Consider the following 22249-nt stretch of genomic DNA (forward strand, 5'->3'; position numbering starts at 1 on the left):
CTCTCGGTTTTTTGTGAGAGCGATAGTGTCAGTTAATATTAGGCTGCGATTGTGTGTGAGAGCGTGGCTGTACGGTTGGTGTGCGGTCGTGAAGGATAAGCAGCTGCATGGGATTATATTGGTGTGGTTGGATTGTTTCCCCACTCGGACTCGTCTGCTCGGGACGAGCGGGATGGTTTGTTTGTTTTCGTTGGTGTACAGTCAAGTATTTGATTGGATAATTTGACTGTGCGATGACTGACTGATGGAGGCAGGTTATTTTCGGCCATTTTTATTCCTTAAAATTCATCGGTGACCTTCTCAGGTTAAAAATATATAGTCGATTCGAAGAATGTTAAAGAAGTTTCTCGTCGATCTTCTCAGGCTTCCCAAAAATAACCTTAGTCGTGGCGATTGGAAAAATATGTCAAAATGTAAAACGCGTGATGGATTACAAAATATATCGTCGGTTCAAAAGATTCTAAAAAATATCGGTGTCCCTCTCAGGCTGCCCGAGGATAACCGACGATATATCTTGATATATCGTCGGTATATCTTGATATATCGTCGGTTCGACCGACTTTAAAGGAGTTAGTTAGATGACCTTCTCAGGTTGAAAAATATATTGTCGATTTCAGGAATCTTAATGGCTGCCTTGTAGAGAGTCTCATCGGTGACCTTGTCAGGTTGACCAGAGATAATCTCAGCCGCTGCGTTTAAATATTTTTTATATAATACGAGTAATGAATCACAAAATATATTGTCGATTCGAGCAATTTCGAAGGGATTTTCTCGTTGACCTTCTCAGGTTAAAAATATATCGTTGATTCGAAAAATGCTAAATAATTTCTTGCCGACCTTCTCAGGTTGCCCAAAATAACCTTAGTTGTGACAATTGAAAAAAATGTTAACATGTAAAATCGGCTGGTCGTTGAATAATATTCTGAAAGATAGTACAAGTGACGAACATCGAACTACATGGTCAGTTTTAGCGAGTTTAAAAGAATTTCCTCGGTGACCTTCTCAGATTATTCTCAGGTCTCATTTCGCCGAATAGTTGAGAGTTTTCGTTTTTAGAATCACATCACTTACCGCAGTGAATGATTTTTCTTAACCATTCCCACTAACAACTATCCCTTCCATGATAAACGCTAGGGAACCACGCTATAGAGGCGACCCTTCTGGCCTTCGGGCGGCGAATATCATACTAACATTCCTTCCCTTCCCCTGGTGACTGTAAGGACGTGGCCGGCGTCGTTATTGACCGTTTAAAGCTCGAATCACCGAAAATTGCACGACGAGAATGATTTGCTAGTCCCAAGCGTCATTCTGTGTGTTCTTTGTACAATTTCGTTGGTTCAGGTCAATCACGGAGAGCAACTACGAATTGTACAGTCTACCCAAGCTCAAGCTCAAGCTCTATCGCAAAATTGAGTGTACAAATGCTACCTGACGATACTTTACATCTATTTGGTATAAAATATTTTGAATACATTGATTCTTTTGATGCATATTAATTACTCACGCATTTAACTAGCTGTACGTGCAATAAAATTCCGCGAAAAGTTTTCGCGAACTGTTTATTCCCAAAAATTCAAACAAAACAATCTCTATTCTAGGCATCGCAAAATTGAGTGTACACCTTGAATTTCTCCGAACAAATCAACCTTGTAAGTAAGATATTTGCAAATTAGCGTACTATTTTTCGTTAGTGATTGGTGTCAACACTTAACCACTGCTTGGGAAATGTTGGTTTTTGGTTTTTATTGATGTTTGAAAAAGTTTTTATCAAAATGGCAAGAAAGATATATTGTTACACGTGCAATGATAATGAATATGAATTGTCGTGAAAAGAAATTGCAGGAAATAGCAGATATAGTCGGAAGAACCCAATATGTATATTGGGTTCTTCCGACTATATCTGCTATCTGCAAAGAAAATCATAAACAAGTGTAAATACGAAGAAACCATAGAAAATATCCCGAGTAGAAGAAACAAACGTATCCTATCTTCTGATGATAAACGAGTAATTGTGCGAAAATTTCGAAAGAACACTAAAACAAACATTCCTAAATTGACTACCGAAGTATTCGGCATCATTGGAAGACCTGTCAGATACTGTCCGGAGAGCAGCATACAGGAACAAATTTACGAGGCGTCGTGGTGGCCGGGAAAATTATTTCATCTCAAAGGTGAATATGAAAAAACGACTACAGTTTGCTAAGGCATATGTTAACAGACCTAAGGAGTTCTGGAACGAGGTTCTTCATACGGATGAGATGAAAACCAATCTCTTTGAAGCAGATGGTGTGAAGGAAACCAGGATCGGTGCTCCAGATTCAACATTTGGTTCCCATAGTAAAACACGGCGGCGGCAGTCAGATGATGTACGGTATGATGGCGGCTTCTGGAACTGGAACCATGGAGTTTATCGATTCTTTATGGACTAGATGGTTTCATTGAACATCCTGAAACGCAACCTTCAGTGTCCCGTGCAGAAATTGGCTCTCCCTCGTGATTACTACTTTCAACAGAATGATGACCCGAAGCAAACTGACCTCATCATGCGGGAAAACCTGCTCTATAATGTCTCAATCAACTCAAAACACCTTCGAAATTACCGGATTTCAGTATCTTTAGTGGGAAATCAAGAACCATCTGAAGAATAAAAATCCAGGGAACAAAGCGGAACTCGAAACGACGATTACGGAGATCTGGGAGGCACTTTCGCCTAGAGCGACCAGAAATATCCCTTCGGTGCTGGACACCAAAGGGGGCCCATACCAAATACTAGGGGATGGATTTTTGCTATTTGTTAACATCTATGAACTGATTTCAATTTTCTTTGTAATAAAAACTTGAACTGCACACTCAATTTCGTCTGAATCGAAGATTTTTTGTTTGTTTTTTAAACATGAAGTAGAAATGTGTCCATTTAATTTTTTTTCTTTTTCTTTTTCTTTTTCTACATGAGAGTGGAAAGGATCGATTTTAGGATGAATATGAGTCGCTTTTAGTTATTTACTTCTCAACCCCGAAAAACTCAAAAATAACAAACCAACACGGGGTGAATACTTAATTTGGCGATTGACTGTATGTTATGTTATCACGCACCCCTCGCTTATCGAGCAGCATACACTCTGAAACAGGTCACGTTTTATGAAATAAAGTTATCGTCAATAACTACTTTTGCCGCGAACGGCTTTTGGTGATTTGTATACCCTAAGATTTGTTTGATATGCTATACATTACAATCCCCTGGTGTGTAAATGGTTGAAACTTATTAAAACTATAAGCGTTTCCATTTTCCCATACATTTGTCCTATTGATCTGTGAGCTTTTCTACCCGTGCCGTCAATAACGAGCAACTTATCGACGAGCAACGAAGGGGAAATAGTAAGATTCAAAGTCTTCGTGAACAAAGAAAAAGAAGAAAAACGAAGGGGAATATTTACCTAGACTCCTAGAGCAGTGTTGGAAAAAATCATCTTCGCTAAGATCATATGCATAGATTTTCGGGCTAGGTTGCATCGAAAACCTATATATTCCAAACGAAAATTAAAATGACAGATCCTGGCAACCATTGAATATGAGCAAATGAATTTTTGTCCTTCAATATGTTTTGATGTTTATTTTTTCCACCCAGTGTCATTTTCATCTTGATTATCGGAAACGTCAGAACTGAATTTCATTTCAGCCAAATGAATATCAGCTGTTGTTAACTTCTAACCTGAGGCTGCTGTGTGCGGTTGGGTTTTGCAGTTGCCGGATGCCGTAATCGGAAATACCTTATGAAATTCCCGATGTCGTAAATGACTTGACGGTAGCTAAAACCACTCGTTGTATCCATTCTGCATATGTCGTTGCTACCGTCTCGCCAAATACAATTTATTTTGAACTTAAATTCACTGCCAGAACGAATATCGTTTCGGATGTAATGAATATCAATTTTTTTTGTGACCTTTAGCGTGAGAGGCATGGACGTTACCACTACGCCAGATCGCCTCCTCGAATATCAATTTGTTGCTTTTGATAGTATAAATAACAGCGAAGTTATGAACCCCACTCTATGTCGCATTCATTCAATAGAGCAATTTTGTTCATGCAACAGCGATATGAACAAAATGAACTCGTTTGTTATTGTCATCAATATAATGAGTGCAGTGTGTTTCAAGCTGAAAAAAAAGTCATTTACACTGGAACAAAATCATATTCGTTTCTCGTGAATATTTGTTGATATTCTAAGACACTAAGACATTAGAGTATAACCAGTGGATCTCGCTGTGGCAAGCCTTCCATTCTTCGTGAGGACACCGACTGGACAAAATCGTTGCTGGACGAGCTGGACGGCGAGGAATCGAATGCCTCTCTCAACGTAATAGGAGTGGAGGAACGATACAAGAAAAAGTAAAGTTTTCCAAGGGCTTTTTGAAGGCTAGAGACGAATGAACTGAAGAAGTTTAAAGTCTCTTCAATTCAACAAGGGAGGAAGGAAGGCAAACTTTCAGTCTCGTTCTGTGTTCAAAGCAATGAACATCTCTTGTTCTTCTTTATTTTGCGTCATCGAATGTCTTCGTTTCGGATTTAGCTGCGGACGGAACCATCTGGGACTCATGTTTTAAATTTTCTACATGACTTTTATTTTATATGAAAAAATTAAAAAAAAATTGATAGATATACATTTTAGATATTGCAAATTAAAGTTTTTTTTTGTAAATAAAAAGAGTACTAATTTTTTTCTCAGTGTATATTTTTTTCACGTTTGGACATCAACACTCTATAACTCTTTCTAAGACACTATTTCGGTAGGACTCATAGTTTTTGAGATATTATAGTGATTGTCAGCTTTTCATGAAAATTGATAGTTTTATTCCTCATCGTGGAATATTAGACCCGTATTTTTTATTTTTTTTCATCAGGGTGGCCATTTCCATTTAGTGGTGGTCCGAAAATACAACTTTTCTCCCTTTTTTCGAAAGATGACCTTTTTCAAAAATGCATAACTTTTGAACTACAGGACCGATTTAGATGATCGATATATCAAATGAAAGCCCATGAGCATTGTTTGAAAAACATTATACTTGAAAAAAAAACAGGTTTTGTTTTCGTAATTATTGATTGTAATTGTTTTTCATAGCTTACATGGTTTCGGAACTAAGGTCACCATATTTTTTATACATTTTCTTGAAAGCTGAGTTTTTTTTACTATTTCAGTTTTCGTTCAATATTCCTATGTGACTAGAATCTAATTTTTATGCATATGTGGTATTTCATGTGGATTCAAATGGATTCAAATTAGTATATCGATCATCTGAATCGGCCTGGTAATTTAAAAGTTATAAATTGAAAACAAAATTATTATTGCATTATTCATCATCAAAACGAAGGGGTAGGAATCAAATGAAAATGGTGTTATAAGGAAAATTGAATTTGCTATTCACTTAGTCAGCAAAAAATTGTGTTAGTCTACAAAAAGTTTGAAAAAACAGAATGAAATTGAATCTTTATTTCTTCCCGATATTGTTGTCCACTACATCTACACACACCAAGATAAAAATATGTTTGTAGAATATCTTCTTTTGTTACATGAAATTTGGAAAATTGATTTTTTTTCGATGCCAAATGACCTAAAAATGCATAAAACGTCAAAAACCAGATCTTCATCTCAAAAAATTTTCTCTGGAAAAAAATAATCATCGACTTTAAAGAACCGACCATGTTCATTTTGTTTATTGGTCCAAAAAAAAAATAGCTGTGCAAAATTTCAGCTCAATCGGACATGGATGTCTCAAAGTACTCAAAGTGGTTATTCGTCAGTTTATGTTTTGCTTTCATGCTGAACGGACATGCAAAGCTGTTTGATTCAGCAGCCATTCTCAGAATACGCAGAAAGCAAATTATACTGTTGACTGTCAGATAAAAAACACGTCAATCAAGGATTGAAGTGTTGCATAGTGTTGCTCCGGTGGGCATACTGTGAATACCTTATTGATACGAATCTTCGACTTTTGAACGTGTAACATCGCTAATGAATTAAGTAGTGTTTAGAAGTATTCGTAATCCTCCAGACCAATTGAATCCCAACGGTATTTTTCAAGACCAAAATTCCCCCAACCTGAGCTATAAACATGCTATGTGGTCTCCTCCCGCCGAAGAATTCGCCGTTCCTAGCAATGGTCAAAACCACCAGCAGCCCTACGTCAACAATGCGGTCGTATCTCTGATATCTCCCTGTATAATGTTTCTGTTGTAGAACCCATTTTCTTTCTTTAGATATGTGTGGTCTAGAAAATTATTTTTCGTTTTACAAAACGTCTTTGAATTTGAAATTTGGCTTCGTCCGAAATTTGACAAATTTTCCTCACATTATGAGCATTTGAATACTGAACCTATGTTTTAATTTCACAGTATCGAATATGAACATAAAAGCACTCTAAAATGAGGTGCGAACTTCTGAGGCTACAAGCGAATAATTTTGAAATTAAAGTTATTGTAAAGTTCACGTAGTTTGATTAATTTTCGTTACTTTCACAACAGATAGGCTAACAATGTTCTTTTCCTCTAATATTTTCATGATAATCGTACGGTTATTACAGTATTGCTAAGCGATCTGTGTTTTGGATAAACGATTGTTTCTAGTTATTTTTAATGTCCAACTTTTTTGTTAAAAAACTTATCTTTACTTTTTTCAGTCTTTGGCCTAAACAAGAAGGAAAATTCACGTGGCTCAAGAATCCTACATGTGTGTTTATGTTTGTACCTGCTTAAGTTGGTCAGCGCCAACATATAAACTACAACAAACAAATGCAACAATCGACACCAGTTTTATATAATAATAAATTTCGACGTTGAGCCGAAGGAAACGTAATTATCGGCATTTGGGCTCCGTAAGTACAACTGATCACCACAATTGAACAAAATATGATAAAAACTTACAATAATAAAACCTTCTGGTAAAGTTCTTGTAATTTCATCTTTCGAAGAATGAGTGATCTTATTCAAAACCCCACTAACAGTTAAAGTTATGTAATTTTTTATATATTTACATCTTCTTCTTCTTCTTCAATGGCACTAACGTTCCTAAAGGAACTTCGCCGTCTCAACGTAGTATTACTTGCGTCATTTTTATTAGTACTTAGTTGAGATTTCTATGCCAAATAACACGCCTTGAATGCATTCTGAGTGGCAAGCTCTAGAAATACGCGTGATCACAGTGCAAGTCGGAGGAAATTTCTTTGACGAAAAATTCCCCCGACCAGAACGGGAATCGAACCCGAACACCCGGCATGTTAGTTATGACGCTAACCACTCGGCCACGGGAGCACATATTTACATCTATTATGTCTCAAATAGTGACTGTGTCAGCAACGTTGATTATCATTACGATTGCCACTCCAGTCTTTGACTAATCAGAACACGATCCAAGCTGTGCTCTGAAGTTGATTTTTCATTATGCGAAGAGTAGCAGCGGAGCAGCATTTAAAATGAAGAAGACGAAGAAAACCATACTTAGCAGCGCCTTCTGGCAGCGAACCGTCAGCTCGAGCAGCTAGTAATTTTGCACTGTCAAACGACCAAATCTCCCCAAGTAATCCACACAAATTACCATGGACCGGCACTAGCTTTACTCCTCATCCCGGCGAAGTGTGCACCGCGGAGAAAGGCGGGTGTTCTTTACGGGAAAACCACTTGAGAGCGGCTTCCCGGAAAATCATCCCCCGTAATCTCTTCAATCATCGCTGGTGCAAGCGGCTGCATTCTGAACAATGATTTTTCTCGCAACACCAAACTTAGCGCGCAGTGAGCGCAAGTTGTTGGAAGCTTATCCAAAATTTACGAAAGCATAAATTTGCAGCCATCACATAAAACGAGATTCGTGGTGTTTCCGTCATCGAGGACGAAGCGGACTTGGGCGGAGGAAAAAAAAGGTCGTGAATCTTGTGGCTCCCATAACGGTAGACAGTATTAAAATGAATACAATTATTTTCTTTAAAAAAATGAAAAAGAGAGTGATTGCAATTTTAGCAAGAATTTTTTCTGTCGCAACGCGTTATGCGTGGGGTCATTACATATTTATTTGAGGAAAAATAATGTTTATCATACGCCAACCTAGGATACCTATTCGAATCCCAAAATACCGTTTCTAATACAAATTTAGTTGTCCAAGAGCCAACTAAATTTGTATTAAAAACGGTATTTTGGGATTTCATTATTGTTGATTACAATGAAATGAACAGTTTATCAACAATTCACCGCAAACTCTTGTTGTGTCTTTGATTAGCAAAATAAATAAAAAGTCCCTCAACGAGGAATTTACTCCAAGACCAGAGGTAAATTGAGGTAGATTAGGCTGAATTATTGGGATGACAATTGCGATTAATAGTGTTCAAGTATTATGAGTAATATTTTTATTGTATAAGTTTTAATTTACCTGTATATGTTAGTAGTATATGGAATCCTGAAAGAGAGACGGAAAACAGAAACAAAGTTAGATTAAATATGCCTCACAATTCAGGGAAACTTGAAAAAAAAGTTGAAAAGTTTGAAATTCAATATGTTGCATACAATAAAACTTATTTGAGGGAAATTATTAATGATAAAAATTGATTCTCGTTGATGATTAGTTATTGTAGCTTTATTTTCTTCATTTTGTTCCCATATTCAAAAGAGAACTATTTTCGGAATCCTTTTGTATATTCTTTAACTTTTATTTCCACATGACTGTTTTTAACTTTTAATAATTTTCGAACTCTTTCCAAACAAATTCTCACGAACAGAATGACGTATGAAATTTGAAAAATGATTCTATGATTAGTATTTATCAGTTGAGGCATTCCACCAATCAACACGAATGTTCGGAGCATTTTTTAATTTCATATTTTTGATTTAGCTGAAACTTTGTCAACTTGTTCGGCACTAGGTACGGAGACCATTTTATGGTATTAGTTCTAAGCACAATATTATAATAAATAAAATAGCCCATATTATCTCCAACAGCTGATAGAAATTTGATCATGGGCAAATGAAAAATGAATTTTCTATGGCATTTTAAAATTTGATCGTTTTTCATAAGAATTTCTAACTAAAAAGCTTACAAAATTCTCGTCAAAGGATAAAATGTAGGAAAATATAAACATTTTTTTAAATTACCCCGAGAAAAAATATTTGAAAAAAATTATTTTTTCTCAAAAACGTGTTTTTTTGGATTCCCAAAAAAGTACATGAATAGTCACAAAATTCCAACAAGTTAACCATACATCCGAAGATAGAAACTTTTGCAGGGAGAAAGCTTTTCTAAAAACTTTTTCATGTTTTTCTGAAAAAAAATACAACTAATCCTAATCCTAAAAATGTTTTTCAGAATGTGTCAATCGCGATAATTTACACACTAAAATGTCACGAAATAAACATTCATAGTAATTGTCGGTAATATTAAGGGCAATTCATAAAATTTATGTTCAGAATTTTAAAAAAACACGTTTTTGAGAGAAAATAATTATAATTTTCAAAACACTTCAGTTTCGATGATATTTAATTTTTTTTTATTTTTCATTGGAAACTTAAATAAAATCATTCTTGAACTAGTTTTTATTTTGGGCCATTTAGGTATTGAGTTGATATTTTTCGAAAAAAAAGTAGAAAAACATAAAATTTGGAAAAAAATATTCACACTCAAAAATGATAAGACCTACAAAATATTGGTTGAAGAATGAAATGTAGCAAATTATTATTTTTGATTGATTGATTGATCAAACAAATTAAAAAAAAACCATTTTGAAATTTCGTCATATCTATTTGAATACAAGTCAAGAACAATAAATGCGAGAATTAACACACAAAAATTTGACGAGTAAAACACAATTTTTTTTAGGAGTCTTCATACAAAACTGTTGTATATCCCAGAAACTGTAAAAATTAGAAAGATTTTTTTTGTATTTTTTATGAAAATACTAGCTAACCCGGCAAACGTTGTTTCGCCATATATTTTATTTCTAGTGAATAATTTGGTTGTTAAATAAAAAAAAATTTATGTATCCTAAGCATGCCTGAATGTTTCAATGATTTATACAACTAGTCGAATGTGATCGATGAAATAGAACGAATGAAACGATTTGAACGGAAGTGTGTTTGATGTTTATACCGCTGGAAATGACGAAGCGCGCTGTCATTTGATAAACAAACGTGAATCGTTCGCGACTCTTGTGTTCTAAATAGAAGGAAAATGTCGCATCGTTATATCGTTGCAGAACAATTCAAAAAGCGCAATCAACCATTTCATATCGTATCTTCCCGAACCCGAAAAATTTAAATATATAAAAAAATTAAAATTATTACCTGAGCGGATCTCAATTTTCCATGCTGTAATTTGTTCGAGTCAAGTCCAATAAAATCGTGTAAATATTGTTCAAAGTGTGCAAATACTAGGACATAGTCAGGACCCTAATGTCACTATTTTCCTATAAATTTCTGTGCAGAATGTTTGATAAGGGAGAGCTAATTTTCATTTATATTTCTTGTTTTAATAGCGTGGCAAAATTGCAACTTTTTCACAACACGATTGGACGTTCAACAAATTATATAATGTAAAATAATAGTTCCGACCAGATCAGATTTTCAGAACACGGGTGAGTAGTTGATTAGTAGAAGGTTCCGAGGAAGTTCGAGAAAACCGATTTCCTCAGGGCGTACTTTTTCCACCAGCCAAACTAAAAATGATTGCATGAGAAAACCTCGCGTTTGCCATCCATCCGAATTCATCTAGCAATGTGACGGACCAAATACGTTTAATATTGCAATAAAGCTAATTAAAGTACCGTCGATGGGGTGAAAATGGGTCAAAAAAGGTAGTTTTTGAACTTTTTGTTGAATAACTATCGTAAATTAGAGTAAAACACAATTCTGATTAGGTAGAAATGTTCTCTAATGATAAGCACTCGTAAGTGTTCAAGGAATTGTTGAATAATATTAATTTTTTACTGAACTGCGATTGAATGAAAGTTGACCCAATCTCACCCCTTAGAGGGGGTGACAATGGGTCAAAGTAGTGAATATTACTTTTTATTAAGAATTGTGTTTAGAAGTCAATTTTTCAATAATTTCAAGCTAATTTAACAACATGTAAGTGTCTTGAATGATAATATGAGCTACGAAAATAGTGTCAATCCACCGAAAAGTGCGATGGAAATGCTTATATACAGCCATTCCATGTCAAACCGATATAGTGGTTATCAGATTTTCGAGAAAAGTGATAGTTTTGTTCTTTATCGCAAAACATTAGACCCATATTTTTTATCATTTTTATCAAAATTACAATCGATAATTATAAGACCAAAATCCAAAATTTCTACAAGTATAATATTTTTCGAAAAGAGACTAGCTAATTGGCTTTAATTTGATAGGTTGATCATCCGAATCGGTAAAGAAGTTCAAAAGTTATGAATTAAAAAAAAAGTGATTTTTGGAAAAAATGGAAAAACATTGTTCACTTGGGCAACTCTAAAATGGAAATGAGGGTGATCATTCCCAAGAAAATCTTTGAGGCTAAAAATTTATTGAATAACATGAAAAAAATTGAAAAAGGCATTAAAAACAAAACATTATCTATTGAATTTAATGTGCCGCACAACTCGATTTCACCCATAGTAATAAATAAGAACCAAATTTGTGAAAAAGTAGGAATAATGGTTTTAACTGCTGATGTGCAATATACCAAATGACGGATAGATTCAAAAATTCGTTAAGAGGAATGAACTGTCGTGTAAAGCCGCAAGTGGCAAAAGTGGGGCTGTTGATGTCGGAATTGCTGTGCAATTCAAATCCGATACGTTACCGCTATTGATTACTGACTATAGCCCGCAAGATATTATGGGTGCCAAACCTAGATGTTTTAAAAACATTCAGAACCTCCCAGCGGTTTATAAAAGTAACAAAAATGCGTGCATGGTAAGCGCGATGTTTGAAGAATGAATTTTGAAACTGGATGAAAGAATGGTGACTGAAGAAAGACGTATCATCTTGTTTATTTTTATCAAGTATTATTGATAATTGTCCTAGCCCTCCGAATATTCTACAGAAATTGAAAAATTGCAGACTGCAATAGACTGCATGACCTCTGGGCTCCCACTACTTGATCTTTGAATAATTAAAGCATTGAGAATGCACTACCGGGACAAATTAGTGAAGGACCAACTGAATGCGATAGAAAAAAAAAGAATTGTTGAATGTCAATCTTCTACAGTGTATGCGTAGCAAATAATGCCAAACAATCACTATTGTTAATTGCTCCGTAAAAGCTGGCTTTCTGAAATCAGACATTTTGATATACATCAATGAAAACAGCATTGATAACGACCCTTCAGAGGAAAAGGAATCCGATCGAATTTTGAAGCGCTCGCTGAACAAGGTTTTGATTCTTTTGAAGGTTTGGTTATAAATGGTTAATATTTTCAAATATAATAGAAGGTATAATCGAAATTATTATTTTCCAGACTACGTGGCTTTTGACGACAACTTATGCGAATGAGCAATTTTGTCTGACGATGATTTAGTAACAACAGTGCAAGAAAAATCATCTATAGAGAACATTGATAATGAAACTCATTCAGTGTCTGACGAAGTAGTCGACAGTGGAACTATAAGCCTACCATCTCAAAACCAGCTAGAAGATGCTTTCCAAACTATTTATGTTGGTTTATCAGCTAAAACAAATTTACTAATGGACAACATTTCAAAAATGTTTGATTTGAAGAAAAATGTGTTAGGGGTCAAATGAGTTGAGTTTTGTATCTATTTTTCAATATTTTGTTGTTTTTGTTTCAAGATAATATAATTTAATTGTTTCGTGTGAACTTGAGCGTTTCTCTCTCTATAACGACATCCGAATTCTCTATAGCGACAATTCTCTATAACGACGGTCCCTTGCGATGTCGCTATAGAGAGCTTTCACTGTATTCTCATGCCTACTATTTTTTATGTGTATAATTTTATCAAAATCGAGGCGTTACGGAAGAGTTCGACCACAAACACCGTGGCACGAGATTTTTATATATAGAGAAGATAAACAATTTCCTACATTTCATCCTTTGACGAGATTTGTGTAGGTATTAATGTTTCCGAGTTAGAATTTTTTGTAAAAAAGTTGCAAATTTTAAAATGTCATAAAAATTAATTTTCCATTTGCCCAGGATCAAATTTCTACCAGTTATTGGAGACAATATGAGCACTAAAATGAAACGAGTTTACAACAAAAATTTTCAAAAATTAATATTGGAAAAATAATATGTTCCATTTTTAAACATAACTTTAAATTTTTTTTTCCAGTGTGCATTTTTTTCCAAAACCGCAAAATTATAATCTATACTTTGCCTGAGACATCTCGATCAAATAACCCGTTTTTGGCGTTATAGTTTATTTTCTGAAATGATCATATTTGGAAACCCAGTACTGTGAAATGGCATCGTTACTAGTGCCGAACAAATTTTTCAGATTAATTTTTTTCAGATTAATAAAAAATATGAAATTAAAATGGTTTCGTGTTGATTGGTGGAATGCCTCAGTTCCAATAAATTTGTAGTCACTGACGAACACCATGTAGACTTGCTGCTTCCCTCATCCAACACAAAAATAAAACGATTCTCTTCGCTCCCGAGGGCTCTGTAGCCATCGGACTCACAGTGGGATTTTGTCGAACGTGTCATCAAACGTGAGCGCTCGGCTTCCATCAAGAGACTCTGTGTCACACTTGAAATGGAATACGAAAATCGATAAATATTTGCGTGTTTTCATCGTAACGTCATCCCCAAAGGAGCGAGTCGATGATTTCATTTCCGAGATGAGTAATGATGACGTTCAGGATTCCAGCTGCTTGGCACCACGCCAAATCGTTAGATCGTGCTGGTATGTTTCAATGTTGTATTATTACATTACAAATTGTCTTTTCTCCGCCACTCCAAGCCGAAGAAAACGCACCATAATTGCTGCTTGAAAGACAATGCGTCCGCTTTAGGAAAAAAAAAAACGCCATCCAAAGCAAAATCTCACAATTTTGTTCTTGTTCACTTACAGAACATAAAAATACAAGTACATTCCCAGCTCATTGTTGACGCTTGCAAGCTTCGCCTTGACAAAGCCCGATCCGCTGCTAACGACCACAGCATCAGCACTTGAAGAGTGGAGAAGCTGAAACACGCTTTACCGCTAATTGAAGGATCGTCGTTACCGCCCTCGCGAGAGGGTCTGGAAACCAGCGGCCCTTTTTTGCGCTATTATATTTTGCGCCCGAGGTACGACTCAGTGGAGACGGAACTTATGTTTCACCCCTCGCCTCAGACAAAGCAGCCAACAACCGCACCAGCTGAAACGAACTTCCTCTACCAGAGGCTAGAAGTGGGTTCGCCGACGAGGGCAAATTTTGGAACATCATTGTTGCATCTCATTGAGTGGCGAAATTGGGGGTTCAGATAATAGAATTTCGCTGTCCGTAAGCGTGTCTTACATTACAATTGCTTCAAATATCACACATATTGTTGCGATGAAACAAAACCTTTTAGTTCTAGAATTGTATTTTCTGAATTCTGATTGTATCAATCATAAAATCAGCTGGAATGCGAATATGTGATCAGTCCACTGCAAATGTTGATGATGGTACCTTCCTAATGGTATCTGTTCTTGAGCAACGGGGTGTCGCAGAACGAATTCCAATGAATATTTTGAAACGTCAGGATAATACCTAAAGCGTTACATAGGGATTTTTTAAAATTCGAAAAACTGCCAAAATGACGGCCATTTCTGTTGAAATGAGTTATTTTCTATGACTAAGTTCATAAAAAATCGAAAAAATTAGATATCGAAAAACAGCTATGTAACGCTTTAGTTAATTCATTTCTACATGCTGATAAAAAAATTGAACCAAATCAGTCGAGTAGATACCACCATTAAAAAAAAATATGGTTTCGAGAAAAACGCGTTAAAAAATTCGTACAGCAATACAGTATCCCTTGAAATGGCTTCATATTTTTTGTTGTAGCTTTCCAACGAAATCAAATAACGAAAAATCGTTTTAGGACAACATTTCTGAGAGCATAAACTTCACAAAAATGCAATTATCAAAAATACTTAAATTCTATTTGTTGGAACCGCGAAATATCTAGTAGACTATAGAAGATTCCGTTGTTCACCAATTACGAGTCAAGGTAGGTGTAATGAAAAACGTCAATTATTGGAGTGATTTTTTCTCATTTGAATACACGCGTGAGCGAAGATTTCAGTAGAACTGAAGGCGACAGTCGTTCAGGCCTAAAAGCAATCTATGCCCGTGCCGGAGAAGATACAACCAGACTTAGTGAAAAGACTAAAAATGTAAGAATTAGGTGATAATGAATATTATTTAAAAATAAATATGTTTTAACTTTGTGCGCATTAGAGAAAATCCGCTACAAAGAAGTTTTTCTCGGCCATTGCAGTCCGAACATTTCTCAAAGATTTTTAATCTTTTTCGGAAGGTCGCAAGATGTGAACTCCGACTTCTGTGGACGATAGAGTCACTCCATGTGCAATATGTCAGGAGGAACCCTCTATCGAGTGTGCGATGATGGCGTGTGATGATTGTGGAATCTGGTTCCACTATACATGTGTGGAGGAGGATGAATCAACAGAACATCATACATGGGTCAGTCACAAATGCCTTAAGAAGCGGTCCCGAAGCCGTAGGGGAAGCAACACCGTGTCATCAAGGCAGAAAAAGAGCAGAGATCTGGAACTCAGGCGCTTGCAAGAGGAACTTGCCTTGCAACAGGAGTACATGCGGAAAAAATACAAAATAATGGCTTCGTATCTCGGCGAAGACATCAACGACGACGACGATGGTAGAGAGAGCGCTCGGAGCTCGAATGTAAGTAGTGTAAATAGGACCATAACGTGGATCGATAAGCATTCAGGAGTGGAGGAAAAACATGTTACTTCCAAGGCTCATAGGCTTGACTCGATCCCGACCGCTAGCGAAAGTAACAATGAAAGATTCGAGGAGAACCAACCGTTAACGCCATTTGGTCGTCCGGAGTCATGTATTCCGTCACGTAATCTACCCGTACCGTCAGTGAAGCCGTCATTACCTGAACATCCGTCACCGATCGATGAGTTACCGATATCTGACGGGCTGGGGAGTGAAAAGTTGAATAACGTAACACAACCAGAACCATCGAAACATCATCCTGAAGAATCATGAAGAAGCAATCAGAATCCAGTCCCGAGCAATTACCCTCAAACGAGTTCTACGTTGGCAAATAAACGGTCATCGATTCCTCAGTCCGATCCTATGGAATCCAGAATGTTGGGACCTAATCCGGTTCAAATTATGGCTAGACAAGTGTGGCCAAAGAAACTTCCTGCTTTTTCAGGAGCGCCTGATGAATGGCCGATTTTCATCAGTTCATACGAGAATTCAAATGCAGCGTGTGGATTTTCTGATGTGGAAAATTTGATAAGGTTGCAGGAAAGTCTGAAGAGTACGGGCATCGAGACTGTTCGCAGTAGATTGGTGCTGCCCGCAAACGTTCCGAAGGTGATGGATACATTACGAAGAGTTTTCGGGAAACCAGAAATTTTGATCCGTTCGTTAATTTCGAAAGTACGGGGAATAGATCCACCAAAACTTGGACGTCTTGATATTGTCATCAGGTTTGGTATGGCAGTACAACAATTGTGTGATCATCTGGAGGCTGACAATCAACAAGAGCATCTATGCAATCTCGTTCTACTACGAGAAATGGTAGATAAACTCCCTGCTAGTTTCAAGCTAGAGTGGGTACGTTTTACGAGAGCCTTCTGTCCAGTGACAATCCGCACTTTTGGAAATTTCATGAATTGGTTGAAGATGCAAGCGAGGTGACATTCTTAAATCAAACAGATTCGAACAAATTTGAGAGGAACCAAACAAAGGAATAAGGATTTGTCCACAGTCATAATGGTACGCAGATCGAACCAGGAGGCAGATCGAAACTAGATTCTTCGGCCGTGAAGGACGACAAACCATGTGCGATATGCTCCAAGCCGGGGCATCGAGCGCGTAACTGCGAGGAGTTTAGAGCACTGTCTTCGATTGGTGGACACCCGGAACCTTTGTGCCTTGTGCCTCTACAATCACGGGAACATACGATGTCGGAACAAGTTTCAGTGCAATGTATCAGGTTGTAACGGCAAACATCATCCCCTATTGCATCGGTCTGATAGCGGGGACGAATCTAGCTGCATGGTGCACCATAGGATATCGACGCCTTTCGTTACATTTCGCGTCATCCCAGTCTTACTGATTAACGGGAACAAGCGCGTCGATACGTACGCATTTCTCGATGAGGGTTCATCCAAAACGTTGTTGGAAAAAGACGTGGCAATGAAGCTGGGACTTAAAGGAACAGTAAGGCCTCTAGATTTGAAGTGAACATCGGGGGTGACTGGAACCGAGAAGACTGCGATGAGGGTTAATTTGACAGTAGCTGTAAAAGGGTTCTCTGAACAGTATCTATTGAAAGATGTGCACACTATCGAACATTTGGATTTGCCAAGACAGAGTACGAGTTTCGGTGAGGTGGTTCGTGAGTTCCAACATCTGCAAGATTTGATCGTCACTGATTTAAAAAATGCTGAACCGACTATATTGATCGGGTTGGATAACATGGACCTAATAGCACCTATTGGATCGAGAATCGGAAAAGCAGGCGAACCAGTTGGATTGCGTTGCAAACTCGGGTGGACGATTTCCGGACCAGGGTGCAACGCGGCCAGCGAGAAGTATTGCGGCATACATCAGTGTGACAAAGTGATGGATCAAGTGTTGGTAAAATACTTTACAACGGAAGAAGCCGGGATTAATTGTGCATATCGGGTTGAATCTGATAAGGACCAAAGGGCTCAATTCAAGATAGAACCAGAGCTGCAATCCATCATCGTCAATGTCACCAAAAAGGTGACCATAGTCACTCAATTCCTCTCACGGCACGTGAGATCCAAATATTCAGTAGTGATACTCACTCTTTTGTTTTTGACACCTAACCAAATGACGGTTGGTTCCAATGCCTCTCACTGCCGATCGCTCTGTTTACAACTTTACGTTACGAGAGCGGTGGTTGTGGCGTATGATGGTAGTAGAAATGTGAGTGATCAGACAGTTCCAATCATTTTTGACAATCGCGACGGTTGTTTAGATCAAGAAGGTGGAGTTAACAGGTGGCTCGTAATTTACACTATTTAGAAAAGACGTATGAGGAATGGCAAGACGAAAGGTTTGGATTTGTTTATGTTATTACTTACGTTGGTATGGTTACATTTGATTTCGTTGAAGGTATTTGAAGCAGTATAATAAATAAACAGTTGTCGTTGAAAATAGTAACCTAGTATCCTTTATGATTCCGCCAGCTGGCTCGGCTAATGTGATATGATTTATTCAGGGAATGCTTTGATCGTGGTACCGACATGGTGCATAATTTGCAGCTTTGTTTTTTGTGCTGATTCATAACAGCAATCAACTGTGCCGACGAAACTGTAGCCAATGTTTAGTGTTGTTTGGATACCATGTATGTAAATAAATTCAAACTTACGGGATACGTCCGAACGGCAATTCTGATATTACGTTTTACCTTCCACTTCATTTTCCTTGGTTTAGATTTGTTTGTTGAAGTAGAAGTTGTTGTTTTAAGAGATGTCAAAATTTTTCGTTTATTCGATTATCGATTAATCGTGGGGCCATTTTTAAATATTCGATTCATTCGAACAATTGTCTTTCAGTATTCGAGTATTTATTTCTTGCAGTTAAAATGAACAAACATTTATAATAAAAAAGATTATAGTGTCATAATTTTAAAAGTTATATTAAAATAAACCATTATTTGAATGTAATGGTATTTAAGTATATTGATAAATTTACCATTTCATAATTATTTGCGGATCATGAAAATGATCCGATTGAAAACCGACAAGGCGTTTTTTTTTATTTAGAGTTAAGCCTTACCAGAACTATTAAAGTTTAGTTAATAAACGTTAGATGAACACAAAAATTTCATTTTTTTATAAAACGAAAGAAAATTGCGATCTCAAAGAATCGCTCAAAAATCATCCACTTCCATTGAGGCTTTATTGAGAAACTTCTTATACAGTGTTACAAACTGCGCCACGAATACGTCCAGATGGAATATATGTTTACTTCCTTGCTGCATCCAGTGTTCATAATGCCCGTCAAAATTCAATGTTTGCGTCTTCAGACTCATATCGCAATTTTTAACCAGATACGGTACCAATCCACAGATTATAACATTCGATAGAACGCCTTGAAATAGCAGCTCGTATAGCCATTCGCTCACCCCCTCCAGCTTCTGTGGACTTTGTTCGAGGACAATCTGATTGGCGGTTTCTCGATGGAATATTTGCTAGTCAATTTCCGGTACTTCTTAGTTGACCGTGAACGGTTACTGTTGTACCTTGCAAGCTTCCAGCATGAGAATAACGTAATTCTTTTCTCCGAAGGAATGTGCTGAAATGCAAATAGTGTTGTTACATTCAAGAAACAAACAAATGACAATATTACATTCAAAATTTTAAAAATATCCTCCTAAGATAGAGCCGGCCTCCTTATTCCCAAGCAACGACTTCTCACCGCGGGAATAACCCGCCAAGTAGAATTGGCGCACAAAATCAATCTGCACCTAGACACATACTTTTCAATGGTTCTTCTCAGCGCATCCTGGGTATCTTTGGTCAGCTAATCCACCACGGACAAGACGAGTCTCATATTCACTCTACCCGCTGGGATCAATTTGATTGATCAAATCCGACACGACCACCCTGTCATAACCGATGAATTCAACTCGATGTGGTAATTACTGCTGATGGTACTGATTTCCATCTTCCGGTTCGAGGGCGTTGTGAAGTTTATTATTTCATTGCGTAGCCGTTCCACGCCCGGTTGGTAAAGTTTCCACAGCAGATACATGATGCGAGTTTTTTTACTGGCCCGGAAGGACCGTATAACATGAGATGCGGGAAGTCTCCCTGGGAGCGAAGATTATTCAGATGCGCAACTTGCGTTTTGTGGTAGTCAAGTTTGGACAGCAGGCGCGATCGGTAGCGGTCAACTCAGAGAGCCATTGTACACAAAAATATTTGATGTATAATACAAAAATACTTGGTGGATTGTTGTTTTCATGTTGACCTTTGTCAGAGTAAATGCATCACCTCCAGAGATGCCAGATTCTGAAATGTTGATGAAATCTGAGATGCAGATACTTTTGTAACCGCGAGAATAGCAAAGTAATGTTTGAAAAAAGTGGTTTTAAACGCAGGTCAAGTCATAAAGAGAAGAAATACCATATCCCTACAGTCTGCAACTGAAAATATAAGTTTGCAACAGGATAGACAGGATATTAAATATCAGTAAAATTGCGAACATGTCTACAGATTTAGTATCCTTGCAATGATGAGAAACAAATTTGGTAAAAAAATCGAAGTCGAACGGGTTACAAAATGCATCATTTTGCTAATTTCAAACCCGATCGGGAGCCGGAATAGAGGGGATACGCAAGGCGTGTTATTCCACAAACTAAGTACTAATACAAATGACACGTGTATTACTACGTAGAGTCGGCGAAGTGCCGCTAAAAACGTTAAGGCCATCTGAAAAGTTGAGAAGAAAATACATGCGTGGAAACACAATATTCTTCAAATTGTATTTAAAATGAAACTGTATATTCACATCTGGCATCCCTAGTCACGAAGAACGAACACAAAGAGGCGAATGTTGTGAATATCGCCAAACACCAAACCATCAGCTAGACTTTTGAGTGTCGCACTATTCTGACATTTCAGCGACAGGACACTCACCAAGGAGCTCGGATTTCTACTGTCAAGTAGAAGTTCACCATGCGTTAGTGTTGTGATAATACTCTTCTCACACTATTGGACTGACTATGGGATGGTCACCAAAGATAATCGTAGTACAAATTTAGTTGATTATCTTTGTGTGAGTACCATCACTTGATTCTCACGACAAATCGCAGCTCTGGATAGAACCGAATTTGCGAGAGAAGGTGAGGCATGCATTCGAGGACTTCATCGAGAAGGGGTACACTCACGAAGCAACATCAGAGGAGATCTCCAAAGTAGAACCGGGCAAACCGTGGGATTTACCGTTGAACGTGGTAACCAACACCAAGAAACCGCGAAGAATTCGACTGACGTTAGGCGCAGCGGCGAAGGCAGGGGAGATATCTCTCAATGACATGCTGTGTAAGGGCCCGGACATAGTGGTTTCATTGAGTGATGAACGTGAAATGAACGACGACATCTTCATGACAACAATGGCCGAAATAGAACATATAATAAATTCTCGCCCGCTGACATACTCCGGAACAAAGAACTGGATACGATAACAACAAAATATTTCTTTCATGGAAACTCATCTGGACAGCATCACCCATTCCATGTATCGATTACGCTGGCGGAAGAACTGAGAAGTAGGACCAAGGAGTTCTGGTACTGTTGGTGCAAAGAATACTCTGCAACACTGAACCAACGCAGTAGGTGGTACGAAAATAGCCGGACACTGGGAGTAGGATTCTTGGCATTAATGATGGATGATGGTAAAGCAGGTACAATTATCAGGGGCATCGTAGACGAAGTATTCATCGGACAGGATGCTGACCCTATGAAAGAGTAATCCGACCAGGCTTTATGGGTTGGGGAGTGTTGGAACCCCGAAATATCTAGTAGACTGTAGAAGATTCCGTTGTTCACCAATTACGAGTCAAGGTAGGTGTAATGAAAAACGTCAATTATTGGAGTGATTTTTTCTCATTTGAATACACGCGTGAGCGTAGATTTCAGTAGAATTGAAGGCGACAGGCGTACAGGCCTGAAAGCAATCTATACCCGTGCCGGAGAAGATACAACCAGACTTAGTGAAAAAACTAAAAATGTAAGAATTAGGTGATAATTTATATGATTATTATTTTAAAATAAATATGTTTTAGCTTTGAGCGCATTAGAGAAAATCCGCTACAAAGAAGTTTTTCTCGGCCATTGCAGTCCGAACACTATTTTTTCGATTTTCCAGACCGGGGTCCCCATTTAAGGCAGTATTCTAGTCTAGAAATTTGAAAGAAATCAAATTCGTGCCTCTACACTAGAATACCCCTTAATGGTTTCCTGAATATTGTATGAATAATCAAAAAGTGGTTAAAAATTGAGTTATGAATCCTTTTTGGTTCAATATGGAGACTCAAATTGC

General features: G+C 37.4%; 1 protein-coding gene across 2 annotated transcripts in view; it reads right to left on the reverse strand.

Annotated features, from left to right (window-relative positions):
- The window catches only part of LOC129770687 (potassium voltage-gated channel protein Shal), a 455955-nt gene that overhangs the window by 302467 nt on the left and 131239 nt on the right, over positions 1-22249 (reverse strand). For both annotated transcript variants that reach the window (XM_055773663.1, XM_055773664.1), the window contains exon 3: positions 8411-8437. The gene's annotated coding sequence lies outside the window, so the exon portion shown is untranslated. The remainder of the gene's footprint in view (positions 1-8410; positions 8438-22249) is intronic.

The sequence above is a fragment of the Toxorhynchites rutilus genome, chromosome 2 (genome assembly GCF_029784135.1).
Source record: "Toxorhynchites rutilus septentrionalis strain SRP chromosome 2, ASM2978413v1, whole genome shotgun sequence".
Taxonomy (NCBI): Eukaryota; Metazoa; Arthropoda; class Insecta; order Diptera; family Culicidae; genus Toxorhynchites; species Toxorhynchites rutilus.